The sequence below is a fragment of the Phyllobates terribilis genome, unplaced genomic scaffold, assembly GCF_046119375.1.
Source record: "Phyllobates terribilis strain yellow unplaced genomic scaffold, ASM4611937v1 Scaffold_1__5_contigs__length_1240528914, whole genome shotgun sequence".
In the NCBI taxonomy this organism is placed as follows: Eukaryota; Metazoa; Chordata; class Amphibia; order Anura; family Dendrobatidae; genus Phyllobates; species Phyllobates terribilis.
Genome location: NW_027362761.1, coordinates 832,564,757 through 832,581,134, shown reverse-complemented (window position 1 = coordinate 832,581,134; position 16,378 = coordinate 832,564,757). Strand labels below are relative to the sequence as shown.

The following is a 16,378-nucleotide window of genomic DNA, read 5'->3' as shown; positions in this document are numbered from 1 at the left end:
TATTTGTTCCTACATCATTTTGCTCTGAGAGTAAGCTTTTGTCTATTTAAAATAGCTTATGTAAATTATTTTTTCCATTTTGTTTCATGTAAAAATATTAAAGGGGTTGCCCGAAACTAACAGAGAATTTAATGCTATATGTCATACTATTTTATTTAACAATATAATCACTTTTCTAATGTACTTCAGTTAAAAATTCCCTACCGTTTCCTCTCTACTCTTCCTGTCTGGTGGAGGGATCTGGTGCTGCTGTCCATCCTACTGCCCCCTTATTTGAACTGAAATGCAGCATCATCTGCATTGCAGTCATTTACCACAGCTTTTTTTTCATTGCTGCTCCCTGATTACATCCTGTTTCAGTAGCAGTGATGGAAAAGTGACTGTAATGTGACCCTCCATTTTTCCTTGCACTGCTCCCATTTCATTTCAATGAATGAGGCTGTGAGGACAGAAGCAGTGTAGACTGAAGATGTGGGTCTGCGTGGGACTGAAGAAGGGTGGTAGCATGGTAACAGTTGCGGTCACTTCTCCATCACAGCCCCTCATGACGATCCATTTGAAAACAGACAGGAAGTTAAGAGTAAAGAAGGAAAGGTAGGGAATGTGCAATTGAAGTATATTAGAAACTTTCTTAGATTATTAATTTATATAGTTAGATATACATTATTCATAACAGACAGTCCAAAAGCTAGGTCAAAAAATTGCTAGACACTGTACTACCACTGTACTTCAGGAAGAAGCGTGGTGTGAAACGGCGTAGGGGTATGAGGGATCAAGCTACATCCTGGTGGTCATCAATCTATATCACTGAACTAACCACAGGTATTTTGAACATTCTTCAGAATGTTCCCATGGTGAGATCTTCAGCTGAGAGCTCATGTGACCGTCACATTACCGCAGCTCCCGGCAGTGCACTGCCGGCCACCGGGCTGAATGCATCGGGAGGACACTGGGGGCCGCCTGACAGGTGAGTATAGTGTTATAGTATAGTTTTTAATTTTACTTTTTATTTATTTTTTTTTTACACCGCATGGTACCCGGCTCGGCTGAGGAGATTACTACTCCTCTCATCCGACCGCCGCTCCCACTGATAACAGCGAGAGTGGCGCCGGGTACCACGCGGTGTAAAAAAAATAAAAAGTAAAATGAAAAACTATACTATAAAACTATACTCACCTGTCCGGCGGCCCCCAGTGTCCTCCCAATGTGTTCAGCCCGGTGGCCGGCAGTACACTACCGGGAGCTGCGGTCATGTGACGGTCACGTGAGCTCTCAGCTGAAGATCTCACCGTGGGAACATTCTGAAGAATGTTCCCACCAGTACTGGTGATGAGCTCACCGGGACTGATCTGCTGATTTTCAGCTAATGAACCCCAGTGACCTCACTCCTGCAGCAGCAATGTATACTGACAGGAGTGATTTTACACTCCTATCAGTATACATTGCTTTCTTCTACAGCAGTGACATCAGTGATTGCTGATGTCACTGCTGTAGAAGTGACATGGATCGCCGAGGGACAATTGTTGGAGGTAATTGTGGACTACGTCATGACGGCGGACAGGTGAGGGATATGGTTGTTTTTTATTTTACATTTTTTTCAGAAGATTGAGGGATTCGGGGACTGAGAGTGTAATATTTATTTATTTTTTAAAACCGTGTGTTTCTTATTTTATTAAAATACTTTATTCTGGCTGTGTATTTATTGAAAAAGCAGCGACAACTTTACAACGGGGTTAGTAATGGGGGTGTCATATAGACGGCCTCCTTTACTAACCTGGACTTCATGTCAGCCACCAATACAAGGCTGACGTGAACCCCGACCCCATTACCCCACTCTCCACCATTACAGGGCAGTGGGAACAGCAGAGGCTAAGCGCCAGATTTGGAGAATCTTATGAATGTGCCATTTCTGGGACTGCTGAGGGGTGAAATTAATAGCCGTGGAGGGGGCTAGTAATCATGGCCTTTTCCTGACTATTAAAATCAGCCCGCAGCTGTCTGTTTAGCCTTTTCTGGTTAGATTTTATAATGGGACCCCATGTCAATTTTTCTGGGGTCCCCCATAATCTAGCCAGTAATGGCTGAACAAACAGCTGTCGGCTGATAGTAATAGCCAGGGAACATTGTTGGCTAATGGCCCCTTCCCCGGCTACTAATGACAGCCCCCAGCGGTTGGTTTTCCCTCTGCTGGTTATAAAAATGATGCGGAAGCCAACGCCATTTTTTTTTTAATTTTAGGCTCTGTACCCATGATGCAGATGTAGCAGCGCTTTGGACGCATATTTTTTGCTGTGTCCAAAATGTTGCATTCTATTGAACGCAGGTAAATCCACATGTGTTCACTGAACTATGTGTATTTACCGCATTCGATACATTCTAGTGGTCAAATTTCTGTTGTGGAGGCACGCATAGTGGACATGGGATTTCTAGAAATTCCTTCCATTATGTTGTAACATCTCGACGCTGCGGGTTTGACGTTGTATAAATACTCAGCATCAAACCTGCAGTGGCTCCTGATCGTGGCCACGTACCCAAACTCACCCGGAGCATGTCAATTTCTGTAGTGGACACGCTGGTCTCCATGGCAGATTTTGACCGATTGAAGTGTCATTATATGCGGTGGATTCACATGTACCGGCAACAAAAGTGCGGCATTAGAACACTGAGTTTTGGACGCAGCAAAAATATGCTGGGTCCAAAATGCTGCTGAGTGCTGAGCGAGGGGACATAGCGGCTAACAAAACAGCAGTGAGCTGTTAATAATAGCCAGGGACCATGCTTGACTAATGGCAAGTTCCTAGGCTAAAAATAGCAGCTCACACCTGCCCCAGAAATTACATGAATGGAAATGCTAGTGAGATTGGGTGAATGGGATTAACTGACACCCAGCTCTTTTCTTTGGTGATGACAAGGTGTCAATCAGACCCTTTCATCACCAAACCTAATTAAAGTAAAGTAAAGAGTTAAATAAACACACAGACACAGACTAAACACTTTATTTGAAATACAACAGACACATTCTTTATTAATTTAAATTAACCAATATACTCACCCCAGTTCTGATGGTAATCCAAAACGCAATATCCCACCAAATAACTTTATTTATCTCCAAAAAGCAATCATTGATGTACAAAAACACTTAAAAAAGCATCAAAACCGCATCAAAAACGCACGTTTTTTCCGCAGTGTTTTTCCTGCCAAGGAGATGCAGAAACACTGTGGAAATTTCTGCTTGAAATCCTGAACGTGTGCACATAGCCTTAAACCTTAAAAGCCAGTACTGAAAGAGCCTTAATCAGGTCAGGACTAGTGTTGAGCCACCCCCGCAGGCAAACAAAAACACATAGAAACACATAGAAAACACCTTCAAAGGTGTCCAAAAGCTGACAAACTGCTCAGAAGACACAACTAACACATGGAAAAGTGACAAGTACATATAGTCATGAGAAAAGAAAAGAGGTGGAGGAGTAAAAGGAGGGGGAGACACAGATATAGGCATGTCATGCCCTTCTAAAATCCAAAAAGTGAGAAGCCGACACGTTCAGTCCGCTCCTGCCCGTGCCACCTCCGTGTCGCCGGGTTTGTGCCAGAGCCGCGGTGAACCCTGACGGCCAGCCCCCCTCTCCCAATACTGGTGCCTGTCCGCTGGTGGGTCGAGCGAGCCCCCCTGTGGTGGAGGCAGCTCTAAGTTTTTTATTTTAAATTGTCTCTCTAATTTGAATGAATACACTTTAAATCCATTTACAAGGATCTATTGGAGGGCAAGTCTCATGCCAGCAGCCGCGTAATTCCAGCTCCAGTAGCGTCCACTAAAGCTGCTGCAGTTAAAAAGCTTTTATAAGGATCGAGCTCGGCTGTCCACCGCAAGGCATCCTACTGCCAGTCCCAGCCCCTATGCCTTGGGGTGCCTCCTGATGCTCTTCACTGAGTATCCCGTGGTCCCGAAGCATTTCCTTTGAAAAAATTAAGTGTCCAAACTACAGGTGGTGTAGCTTGCTTAACAGCCGGGATAATCCGCTGACTAGCAGACACTGCTACTAGGCACAAAGTATTTCCTGGGCTAGATGCAGTTAAAAATTTGTAAGTAGATACTCTCGTTGGATGCTGAGAAAGCATTCCATAGAGTCTCCTGGCACGCCATATATGATTCTCTTAAAAAGCTTGGGGTAGGGGTCTAGGGGACCCTTTTATAGCCAAAATCACGGCCCTGTATCACAATACGTCACCTAGGCTGAAGATAAATGGAACTGTAGCACCCTGAGGGCTCGGTTGCTACAGACGTATTGCACCTCACCCAGAGGTGTGATATCTCACTCTCAGGTAAGGATGGAGTGTGGATCAGGACCCGACACCTGCATGCATTACACCACATTGCCGTGGGGCAGGGCGACCAATATGCCCCTGAGATGGGCACGACAGTCCCTGTCCCTGGCTGTAGTGGGGGGAGGGAACACTGAGGAAGGGGAACCCTGTAGTGCAGGAGCAGGGAGGAAGCAGTTTCTGGGTGCATTGAGAAGGGAGTATAAAAGGTGGGCACCATCTTAGTTCAGTGCAGAGAAGTCTGAGCAGAAGTGGAAGGGAGCAGGGGCTCTGCATGAGCTCTGCTCCGGAGGCGGGCCTAGTAACAGAGGCCCAGGCCTGCAAGAGGGAGAAGGAAGGAAGAGGAGCGGAGAAGGCTCCAGGAACGAGGAATGAAGGGATCCCAGGGGTGCGGATGGGCGAGTCGCCACCGCACGCCCGAATCCACCTGCGTGGAGGGGTCAGGCCAAAGGGGGAGACCGGTCCCCGAACTAGTGGAGGCAGGAAACGACCCTCAGCTAGAAACCGGAGGCTCTGACATTTTATGTGGCTCAGCCCCTCGCTACACCCGCTAGGAAGGCACCACATAGGGTCAGGGAAACTGGTGCCAAGTTTACCAAGAGGAGGCCCGAGGCAGCCGGACAGAAGTGTTGGTAAGAAAGGCCAGACAAAGGACACACAAAGGGGGTCCTGTGAAGCGCTCCAAAGTTATCTGGGAGTTGTCTGAGCCCCTCACCTGGTGAGCACAGTACAACGTGGGCAGCCGTTACCTGCAGACGTGGTCTGGATAATAAGAACTGTGAGTAAAGGCCCTGAACTGCATCACTGACTCCGTGTCGTTACTGCTGCTGCCCTGCACCATCACCCCCATCCTCCGCATACACTGCCCTGAGGCTATACTCCTCCCGTGGGGAGTTATGCTACGCTCTGCTGCACCCACAACACCAGCCTCAGCGGTCTGCCCTGTAGCGGCGGTTCACTCTGACCGCAATCCACGGGTGGCGTAGTCGGACATTTAAACATCAAAACCACATAAATAGTTCCGCCACTGGTTTGACCACCCTGAGCCACGGAACCGGGTCGCCGCCACGAAGACTACAACCACCAGCATACACCAAAAAGGGTCCGGCTCCGGGTGTCCCAAGGCCCAGGGGGTGCGTCAGAACATTTTCATCACCTTTCACAATCACCAATGGGACAAGGCAGGGATGTCCTCTGTCCCCTCTCTTATACATCCTAGTGACGGAGCACCTGCTCTCATCAATTCGCCATAACCCCAATATTAGGTGGATTGAGGTGGGAGGCACCGAGTACAAGTGCTCTCTATTTGCTGATGATGTCCTAGTATATATCACTCAATCACATATATCCATCCATGCTGTTATGGCTGAAATAGATCACTTTGTTACATGGTCAAATTTTAAAATCAATGCAGCGAAGTCTGAGGCCCTCGATGTCTCCCTCCCCAAATCCATATAGGATTCCATCCAGTCCAACTTTCCCTTTGCCTGGCCCTCACAGGGTATCAAATACTTAGGAATTCCTATTCATAGAGACCTCTCTCATCTATGTTATCTTAATTTTGGGCCCTTTATTGAACAACTCCATACAGACCACGGTTGGCAAGTTAGAACTGTAAGATTCACTACGTGAACCACTGGTGTTTTGTGGAAAAGCACATGTACACTGCGTTCCAAATTATTATGCAAAAAGTGTTTAGGAGTGATAAGGGAAGAATTTGTTTATTTGTCAGTTAAACTCATTGATGGTGATGTGTGTCAGGGCTCTTTATATCACTGTAAGCAATTGCAGACACCTGTGCTAATTAGTTTGGCAGGTGTGTCCAATGAAAGGCAAGACTACTTAAGAAGGCTCTCTCACATTATTAAGCAGCCTACATTTTCTGCCAAAATGGGAAAGAAAAAGGATGTGTCGGCTGCTGAGAAGCAACAAATTGTGGAGTGTTTAGGTCAAGGCATGACTACAATCAACATTGTGCGATGATCAGGATGAAGTGTCTTGGCAATCAAGAAGTATGTAGCTGATTCACAGTACACACGTGTGCATGCTGATAAGGGCAAATTGAGGACTCTTTCCTACAGGCAATTACGTCAGGTTGAAAGAGCAGCGGCAAAAAAGCCTTGTCATAGCAGCAGACAAGTTTTTGAAGCTGCTTGTGCCTCCAACGTCCCCCGAACAACAAGATGCAGGGTCCTTCAGAGGTTTGCAGCTGTGCATACGCCATCCTGTCGACCTCCTCTATCCACTTCACACAAGCAGAAACGGCTCCAGTGGGCCAAACATTACATGAAGACTGATTTCAAAACTGTTTTGTTCACGGATGAGTGCCGTGCAGCGCTCGATGGTCCAGATGGATGGAGTGGAGGATGGCTGGTTGATGGACACCCCACGCAAACACAGCTACAGCGCCAACAAGGAGGAGGTGGAGTAATGTTTTGGGCTGGAATCATGGGGAGAGAGATTGTCGGCCCCTTTAGGATCCCTGAAGGCGCTAAAGATGAACTCCATAATGTATGTGGATTTTCTCAAACAGCACTTCCTGCCATGGTTCAAGAAGAAGAACCGTGTATTTCACAGCAAGATAATTTTTCTGCATGATAATGCACCATCTCATGCTGCACATAAAACATCTGCATCTCTGGCTGATATGGGCATAAAAGGGGACAAACTTATGGTGTGACTCCCATGCTCCCCTGACCTCTACCCCATTCAGAACCTTTGGAGCATCATTAAAAGGAGTGTCTATGATGGCGGGAGGCAGTTCACATCTAAGCAACAGCTCTGGGAGGGTATTCTGTCCTCATGCAAAACAATTGAAGCAGAAACCATCCAAAACCTGACAAATTCAATGGACGAGAGAGTTCAGAAGCTCCTTTCGAACAAGGGGTCCTATGTGAAAATGTAACATCACCTAGAATAAGTTTTGAGTAGAAAACTGTTTGATTTCAGTTTCTAACAACCTGCTAATGCTTATAATTTCAAAAATGACCATTTTTTTGGTCTTTATTAAAATGAAAAGGTTGATCGAAAAGTTTGGGGTATCTAAGAGTGTGGCAACCCAGTAGTCATGATTACTTCGAATTCTGACAATATGAGGGTCATTCTGCAGGTAGTGCAGCAAGAAGGCACTTATGTGTCTTGCGCATCTCGGAGCCCTAAAATTATTTTCCGGGCTAGATGCAGCTAAAAATTATTATTAATTTTAAATCTGGTGAAGCTTTAGTATAGATGGCCTAATAGGATCAGTGCTGCACACTGCTACAAAGCCCAAATTATTTTCCAGTCAAGATACAGATAAACATGATTAGTAATTTTAAATCTGGTGGAGCTTATTATAGATGGCCTAATAGAATCAGTGCTGCACACTGCTACAAAGCCCAAATTATTTTCCAGCCAAGATACAGATAAACATGATTAGTAATTTGAAAGCTTAAAACGGTTGGTAGGGTGATTTTAACCAATCATCAAGCTTTTACTCTCCCCAGGATGACACAGGGGTAGAAAAGTCATTTCGGATCCATGATTTGTTCATCTTTATGAACGTGAGTCTGTCTACATTATCAGTGGAGAGCCGCGTGCGCTTATCTGTCAGCACACCACCAGCAGCGCTGAACACACGTTCAGACAGAACGCTGGCTGCGGGGCATGACAAGATCTCCAAGGCGTAAGTGGCTAGCTCCGGCCATTTATCCAGATTGGAAGCCCAAAAAGAGCAAGGGTCCAGTGACACAGTCGTGGCTTCAATGTTTACTTGGAGATACTCCTGTACCATCGTCTATAGGCGTTGACTATGTGTCAGACTTCTTGTCTCCTGTGGCCTTGCAAAGGATGGGCTAAAAAAGTGGTGAAATGATTCCGCAAAATTGATGTTACCAGCAGATACTGTGGTTCTGTTACGGTTTGAGTGCTGAACACTTGACGGTCCCACGGTTGGCAAGTTGGAACTGTGAGATTCACTATGTGCACCACTGGTATTTTGTGGAAAAGCACATGTAAGATTCTGCAACAGTCTCTGCTGATACTCCTGCATGCGTGCATCCCTTTCTATGGCAGGAATGATTTCTGCAAATTTACTTTTGTACCGGGGATCTAACAGTGTGGCAACCCAGTAGTCAGGATTATTTCTAATTCTCACAATTCGAGGGTCATGTTGCAGGTAGTGCAGCAAGAAGGCACTCATGTGTGTTGCGCATCCAGGAGCACCAAGTCCCTGTTGTGTTGGTGGCGAGGTAACAATCATGCTTCCTTCCTCTGTCCTCTCCCCCCAACCTCGCACAACAGAAATGTGATCAAGGTCTCCCTCATCTGATGAGTCTTCCATCAGTTCGTCCTCCACTTCTTCCTGGGCTCCTGCACCTTCCTCACTAGTTTGGCTGCTACCATGCACCCTGGTAAAACCATCTCCCCCACCCTCACATGCCTGCTGCCTTGGTGCTGCCGACCGTCTGGACCTTGCAGATGTTAGCCCTTCCGCATACAACTCCTCCTCTTCTACTTCCTCCACCTCCTCTTGTGCCACCACCTGACTCCGAATTCTGTTTAACATGTGCTCCAGCATGTAAATCACTGGAATAGTCATGCTGATAATGGCATCGTCAGCGCTAAACATCTTCGTCACCATTTCAAAACTGTGCAGAAGGGTGCATAGGTCCCTGATCTGAGACCACTCCTCCAGCGTGATTTGCCCCACCTCTGAATCTCGTTGGCCCAGGCTATACGTCAGAACGTATTGCACCAGGGCTTGTCGGTGCTGCCACAGTCGCTGCAACATGTGCAGAGTTGAATTCCACCGGGTAGGCACATCGCATTTTAGCCGGTGAAGTGGCAGACCCAACGACTTCTGTAGAGATGTAAGTCGCTGAGCTGCGGGATGCGAATGGCGGAAGTGAGCACACAGCGACCGTGCCCTCTGCAGAAGGCCATCTAGTCTGGGATAGTGGGCTAAAAATTGCTGGACAACCAGGTTCAACACGTGAGCCATACAAGGCACGTGTGTGACATTGCCCCGGCGAAGGGCCGCACCCAGGTTTGCAGCATTGTCGCACACGGCCTTCCCTGGTTTCAGGTCCAGTGGAGACAACCATTCATGAAATTGGTTCTCCAGAGCTGACCACACTCCTCAGCTGTGTGACTCACATTTCCCAGACATTTCAATGTAAAAACCGCCTGATGACGTTGAGCCCTACTGCCAGCATAGTAAGGAGGTGTGCAGGATCCCTTCTGCACAGTTAGAAAGCTTGTGGCATGACCAGACAGGCTTTGGGGGCAGGTGGAGGACCGAGAGGAGGTTGAGGAGGCAGAAGCAGTGGAGGAACTTTGACATAAAGAGGATTGACGCACAACTCGTGGGGACGGCAAGACTTGGACAGCAGCCCCTTGTCCTGCTGTCACCATAGTTACCCAGTGCCCAGTCAGCGACATGTAACGCCCCTGTCCATGACTACTCGTCCAAGTGTCTGGTGAAATGCACCCTGTCACACACAGAGTTTCTCAAAGAAGCGGTGATGTTGTGTGCGACATGCTGGTGGAGTGCAGGCACACCTTTCTTTGACAAGTAGTGCCGACTGGGCATCTGGTACTGGGGAACTGCGACGGACATAAGGTCTCGAAAATCCTCTGTGTCCACCAGGCGGAAAGGCAGCATTTCTGTAGCCAAGAGCTTGCAGATGGTGAAATTCAACCTCTTAGCTTTCTCATGGCTAGGAGGAAATGGTCTTTTACTTGTCCACATCAGAGGGACCGAGGGCTGGCTATTGTGCTTAGACGGGGTTGATAAGGGTGTCCCCGACAAACTGCCGGTCTGTGAGGAAGATGCAGGCGGACATGTTAGGTTGCCATGATCCAAAGGTGATGCTATCGATGTCGGACAGCGCTCAACACCAGCTGGTGTTACCACCTCCAAAGAAAATGATGACCTGCCAATCACGCTGGCTGTTGCGGGTAAAGAGGTGGCAGGTCTGCGCCCCAAAACAGGCGTGACTGCTGTCCCCCCAGTCACAGAGGATGAAGAGGCCGCGGATGCACAAGATATGGCAGACGGTGGTTGGCCCGGCCGGCTAGGCCACATTGTATCACACTGAGCTTCCCACTGCAACTTATGCTTCATGTCCATATGCCGGTTCATGCATGAAGTACTCAAACTATGTATTTTTTGGCCTCTACTTAGCTTTTGCTGACAAATGTTACAGATAACACGAGTTGGGTCATCTTTATCGATCTGAAAAAATGCCCAGGCTATGCAAGGCTTAGCACCCATGCGACCTGAAGAGCCACCACGACTTGTGGTGAGAGGCAGAGTTGTGTTTGAGGATGCAGTTGTTGACGTGCTTCCAGTACTATGTCTCTGTCCAGGAAGGCGCAACCTGACCTCGTCGTCACTAGCATCTTCCTCCACCTCCTCTGCTGACCTCATCTCTTGGCTGACTGTAGGTTGACAGTAAGTGGGATCTCCAACCTCATCATCATCACCCTGTGCATTATCACACCCGTCGTCCTCAGAGCCAACCTGTTCCTGCCCTGACAAAAAACTAAAGTTGTCGCTCCAATCAGGTATTTGAGTCTTATCATCGTCTTCCTCATTGTCTCCACCAACAGGAGTTACAGTTTGGGAATGAGGGTCTACATTATGGTCAGAACCTTCTGCGTCTGGTCCTGGATCCGACTCATAAAGATTCCGGGCATCAGTGCAGATCATTTCCTCGTCTGGATTCATAGAAGCGCTGGAGTCGACCTCTGATTCCCAGGCTATAGTATGAGTAAACAGCTCTGCAGACTCAACCATCTGTTCTACCTCATACTCAGACGGGCAGCTGGAGATTTGGGAGCTGTGAGGAAGCAAGTGCGATTGGGGTGACACCTTTGAGGACTGGAGTATTTGTGATGTTGAAGTTGATGTGGAGGAGAGCCCACTTAAAGGAGCACTTGATATCCGTTGAAGCACCTGCTGTCTTTGTGCCTCATCTGGAATTTGTAGCGATTGGCGTGGCCGTAAGAAAGGGATCTTATCACATTGTCCGCTAAAAGAAGTAGACATTTTAGTTTGGCTGGAAGATGGTCTTTCTTCTGCAGATGTTACTGTTGCTTTAACACCTACCCCACGGACACAACCTTTTTTCCCCTTCCCAACACGCCTATTCCCCTTTCCACCAGCAGCAGGCCTTTTTCCACTCATTTTGGTGGTTAACTAATTCACAACTCTGGAGTTGTTTGCACAAAAAAACAATGGATGGGAAACGAGCAGAGCTGAGTGGCCAAACTGTGGTATTAGGCCAAAACTATTGGCTGGGTTAGATGCAGAAAAAAATTATATTCAATTTGCAACCTGATGGAGGTCTGTATAGATGGACTAATAGAACAAGTCCCACAAACAGCTAGAAGGCCAAATATTTTTTCAGAGGTAGATGCAGAAAAAAATTATATTCAGTTTGCAACCTTATGGAGGTCAGTATAGATGGACTAATAGAACAAGTCCCACACACAGCTAGAAGGCCAAATATTTTTTCAGAGGTAGATGCAGAAAAAAATTATATTCAGTTTGCAACCTTATGGAGGTCAGTATAGATGGACTAATAGAACAAGTCCCACACACAGCTAGAAGGCCAAATATTTTTTCAGAGGTAGATGCAGAAAAAAATTATATTCAGTTTGCAACCTTATGGAGGTCAGTATAGATGGACTAATAGAACAAGTCCCACACACAGCTAGAAGGCCAAATATTTTTTCAGAGGTAGATGCAGAAAAAAATTATATTCAGTTTGCAACCTTATGGAGGTCAGTATAGATGGACTAATAGAACAAGTCCCACACACAGCTAGAAGGCCAAATATTTTTTCAGAGGTAGATGCAGAAAAAAATTATATTCAGTTTGCAACCTTATGGAGGTCAGTATAGATGGACTAATAGAACAAGTCCCACACACAGCTAGAAGGCCAAATATTTTGTCAGAGGTAGATGCAGAAAAAAATTATATTCAATTTGCAACCTTATGGAGGTCAGTATAGATGGACTAATACAACAAGTCCCACACACAGCTAGAAGCCCAATATTTTTTCAGAGGTAGATGCAGAAAAAAATATATTCAGTTTGCAACCTGATGGAGGTCTGTATAGATGGATTAATAGAACAAGTCCCACACACAGCTAGAAGCCCAATATTTTTTCAGAGGTAGATGCAGAAAAAAATATATTCAGTTTGCAACCTGATGGAGGTCTGTATAGATGGATTAATAGAACAAGTCCCACACACAGCTAGAAGCCCAATATTTTTTCAGAGGTAGATGAAGAAAAAAATATATGCAGTTTGCAACCTGATGGAGGTCAGTATAGATGGACTAATAGAACAAGTCCCACACACAGCTAGAAGCCCAATATTTTTTCAGAGGTAGATGCAGAAAAAAATATATTCAGTTTGCAACCTGATGGAGGTCTGTATAGATGGATTAATAGAACGAGTCCCACACACAGCTAGAAGCCCAATATTTTTTCAGAGGTAGATGCAGAAAAAAATATATTCAGTTTGCAACCTGATGGAGGTCTGTATAGATGGATTAATAGAACAAGTCCCACACACAGCTAGAAGCCCAATATTTTTTCAGAGGTAGATGCAGAAAAAAATATATTCAGTTTGCAACCTTATTGAGGTCAGTATAGATGGACTAATAGAACAAGTCCCACACACAGCTAGAAGGCCAAATATTTTTTCAGAGGTAGATGCAGAAAAAAATTATATTCAGTTTGCAACCTTATGGAGGTCAGTATAGATGGACTAATAGAACAAGTCCCACACACAGCTAGAAGGCCAAATATTTTGTCAGAGGTAGATGCAGAAAAAAATTATATTCAATTTGCAACCTTATGGAGGTCAGTATAGATGGACTAATACAACAAGTCCCACACACAGCTAGAAGCCCAATATTTTTTCAGAGGTAGATGCAGAAAAAAATATATTCAGTTTGCAACCTGATGGAGGTCTGTATAGATGGATTAATAGAACAAGTCCCACACACAGCTAGAATCCCAATATTTTTTCAGAGGCAGATGAAGAAAAAAATATATGCAGTTTGCAACCTGATGGAGGTCAGTATAGATGGACTAGTACAACAAGTCCCACACACAGCTAGAAGCCCAATATTTTTTCAGAGCTAGATGCAGAAAAATATTATATTCAATTTGCAACCTGATGGAGGTCAGTATAGATGGACTAATAGAATGATGCTATGCCCAAAAGATTTTACTTCACTAGGTGCAGTAAAAAAATTGGTATTCTACACACAGGTGGTATATCTTGCAACACAGATAGGCTACTCCACTGACTAACACACTCTGCAATAGGCCAAAAAGGATTAGCTTTGCTAGATTCAGCCAAATGCTGTGAAAAAAACTTGCACAGCACTGGCACAGACCTGCCTGGCAAAAACTGATAGGAACTGATGTAACCTAGTCCTGAAAAGGACTCCAATTACAATTAGTCTTTACTCCCACAATCTATCTATTTAAGAGCACAGACCTGCCTGATAAAAGTCGTAGGAAATGCTGTAACCTAGTCCTTAAAAGGACTGCAATCACAACTATTCCCTACTCCCAAGCTATCTGTAGATTTGTGCGAAAATTGGCTTGAAATTAACAAGGTTTAGCGCACACAGCAACAGCGGTGCCGTCTAACACGCAGCTGCAGCAGTGAGAAAATGGTGGCGACGGGGAAAATGGCTTGGTCTTATAGGGCAAGGACATGTGACATACACTGCCAATGACACATGCCCTTGCTTGTGTGAAAAAAAGCACTTCGCTCTGTGTGTGCGCTGCTGATAGGCTGACAGATTGCACCTCCCCACTGCAAATGCGGGAAAGAGAAAAAAAAATGGAGATCTTCATTGTTCCTGCAGAGATCCATCCCCTGCCCCTCCCCCCACCCCGCTGTACACTCAAACTGCGTATTAACATTAATTTTCATCATTACTGAGAAAAAATCCAGTTATGATTTTGGTGCACGAACAGTTATCGAACATAACCTCGAACAGCCGAATTTTTCTCAAATTGTTCGTGTTCGCCGAATGGCTCGAACACCGCCCAAAACAGCTCGAATTTGAGATTGGCGAACAGTTCGAGTAGAACAACGCTCATCTCTAGTCAGGACCTGGCCATTTTTTCCCAGTTTCTGACCGAGCAGATTTTTCAGTTTATTGTACATTCAATTTTAATGGCTCTGAAAAATACTTTCATTTAGATATTCAAATATTGTTTTCTTCTAATTTTGGTGATAAATGTAGAGAGGTTCGGGTCACCATTGATTTCTATGGGGTTCGGGATCAAGTTCAAGTTCGGGTATAGTTCTGGTACCCGAACTAAACTTTGGACTAAAGTTTTGTTGAACCCGACGAACCTAAACTTCCACGGGTCCGCTCTTCCCTAGTGTCTATATTTTCCATTTTTTTTCTTTTTTTTTACGACCATAAGGAACTGCTAAAAACATTTGAAACTACATTCTTCTTTACACAGAAAATCTTTTAGGCATTGGACATGAAGGCAGAGTTAGATACAGCGATTAAGACTTGCAGTATCTCTTTTTTAAGTTTAGTTTGCTTTATTTAAGCTTTTTTTTTCTATTTTAGTTTTGCTTTATTTTTTTTTATTTATTTATGTTACACACTGTGCCAACCATAAGGTCTTAAATGTGTTTTGGGGTGCATTTTTACGTATTAAAACATATTTAGCATATTAAAAAAGACAGACCAGCTGCTGCTCTCTAATTACACCTAGCCATCTCATAATCATTGGGTTTGGAGGCAGAGACACTGTCTGTGCTTCGTACTCTGCATAAATATATATATACACACATATACAGTGAAGGAAATAATTATTTGATCCCTTGCTGTTTTTGTAAGTTTGCCCACTGACAAAGACATGAACAGTTTATAATTTTAAGGGTAGGTTAATTTTAACATTGAGAGATAGAATATCAAAAAAATCAAATCAAGAAAATCACATTGTATAAATAAGATAAATTTATTTGTATTTTGTAGTCAGAAATAAGTGTTTGATCCCCTACAAACCATTATGAGTTCTGGCTCCTACAAACCAGTTAGACGCTCCGAATCAACTCATTACCTGCATTAAAGACAGCTGTCTTACATAGTCACCTGTATAAAAGGCACCTGTCCACAGACTCAATTAATCAGTCAGACTCTAACCTCTACAACATGGGCAAGACCAAAGAGCTTTCTAAGGATGTCAGAGACAAGATCATAGACCTGCACAAAGCTGGAATGGGTTACAAAATCATAAGTAAGACGCTGGGTGAGAAGGAAACAACTGTTGGTGCAATAGTAAGAAACTGGAAGAAATATAAAATGACTGTCAATCGACATCGATCTGGGGCACTATGCAAAATCTCACCCCGTGCAGTATCCTTGATCATGAGGAAGGTGAGAGATCAGCCTAAAACTACACGGGGTGAACTTGTTAATGATCTCAAGGCAGCTGGCACCACAGTCACCAAGAAAACCATTACGCCTTAAAGGATTAAAATCCTGCAGTGGCCACTAGGTCCCCCTGCTCAAGAAGGCACATGTGCTGGCCCATCTGAAGTTCGCCAATGAACACCTGGATGATTCTGTGAGTTATTGGAAGAAGGTTCTGTGGTCAGATGAGACAAAATTTGAGCTCTTTGGCATTAACTCAACTCACCGTGTTTGGAGGAAGAGAAATGCTGCTCAAAGAACACCGTCCCCACAGTCAATCATGGAGGTGGAAACATTATGTTTTGTGGGTGTTTCTCTGCTAAGGGCACAGGACTACTTCACTGCATCAATGGGAGAATGGATGGAGCCATGTACCATAAAATCCTGAGTGACAACCTCATTCCCTCCGCCTGGACATTAAAAATGGGTTGTGGCTGGGTCTTCCAGCAAGACAATGACCCAAAACATACAGCCAAGGCAACAAAGGAATAGGTAAAAAAGAAGCACAGTAAGGTCATGGAGTGGCCTAGCCAATCTCCAGACCTTAATCCCATAGAAAACTTATGGAGGAAGTTGAAGCTCTGAGTTGCCAAGCGACAGCCT

The 16,378-nt window shown here is 45.0% G+C and overlaps 1 protein-coding gene across 1 annotated transcript in view; it reads right to left on the bottom strand.

Moving 5' to 3' along the window:
- The window catches only part of MMRN1 (multimerin 1), a 381,581-nt gene that overhangs the window by 17,507 nt on the left and 347,696 nt on the right, over nt 1–16,378 (bottom strand). The window lies entirely within an intron of this gene.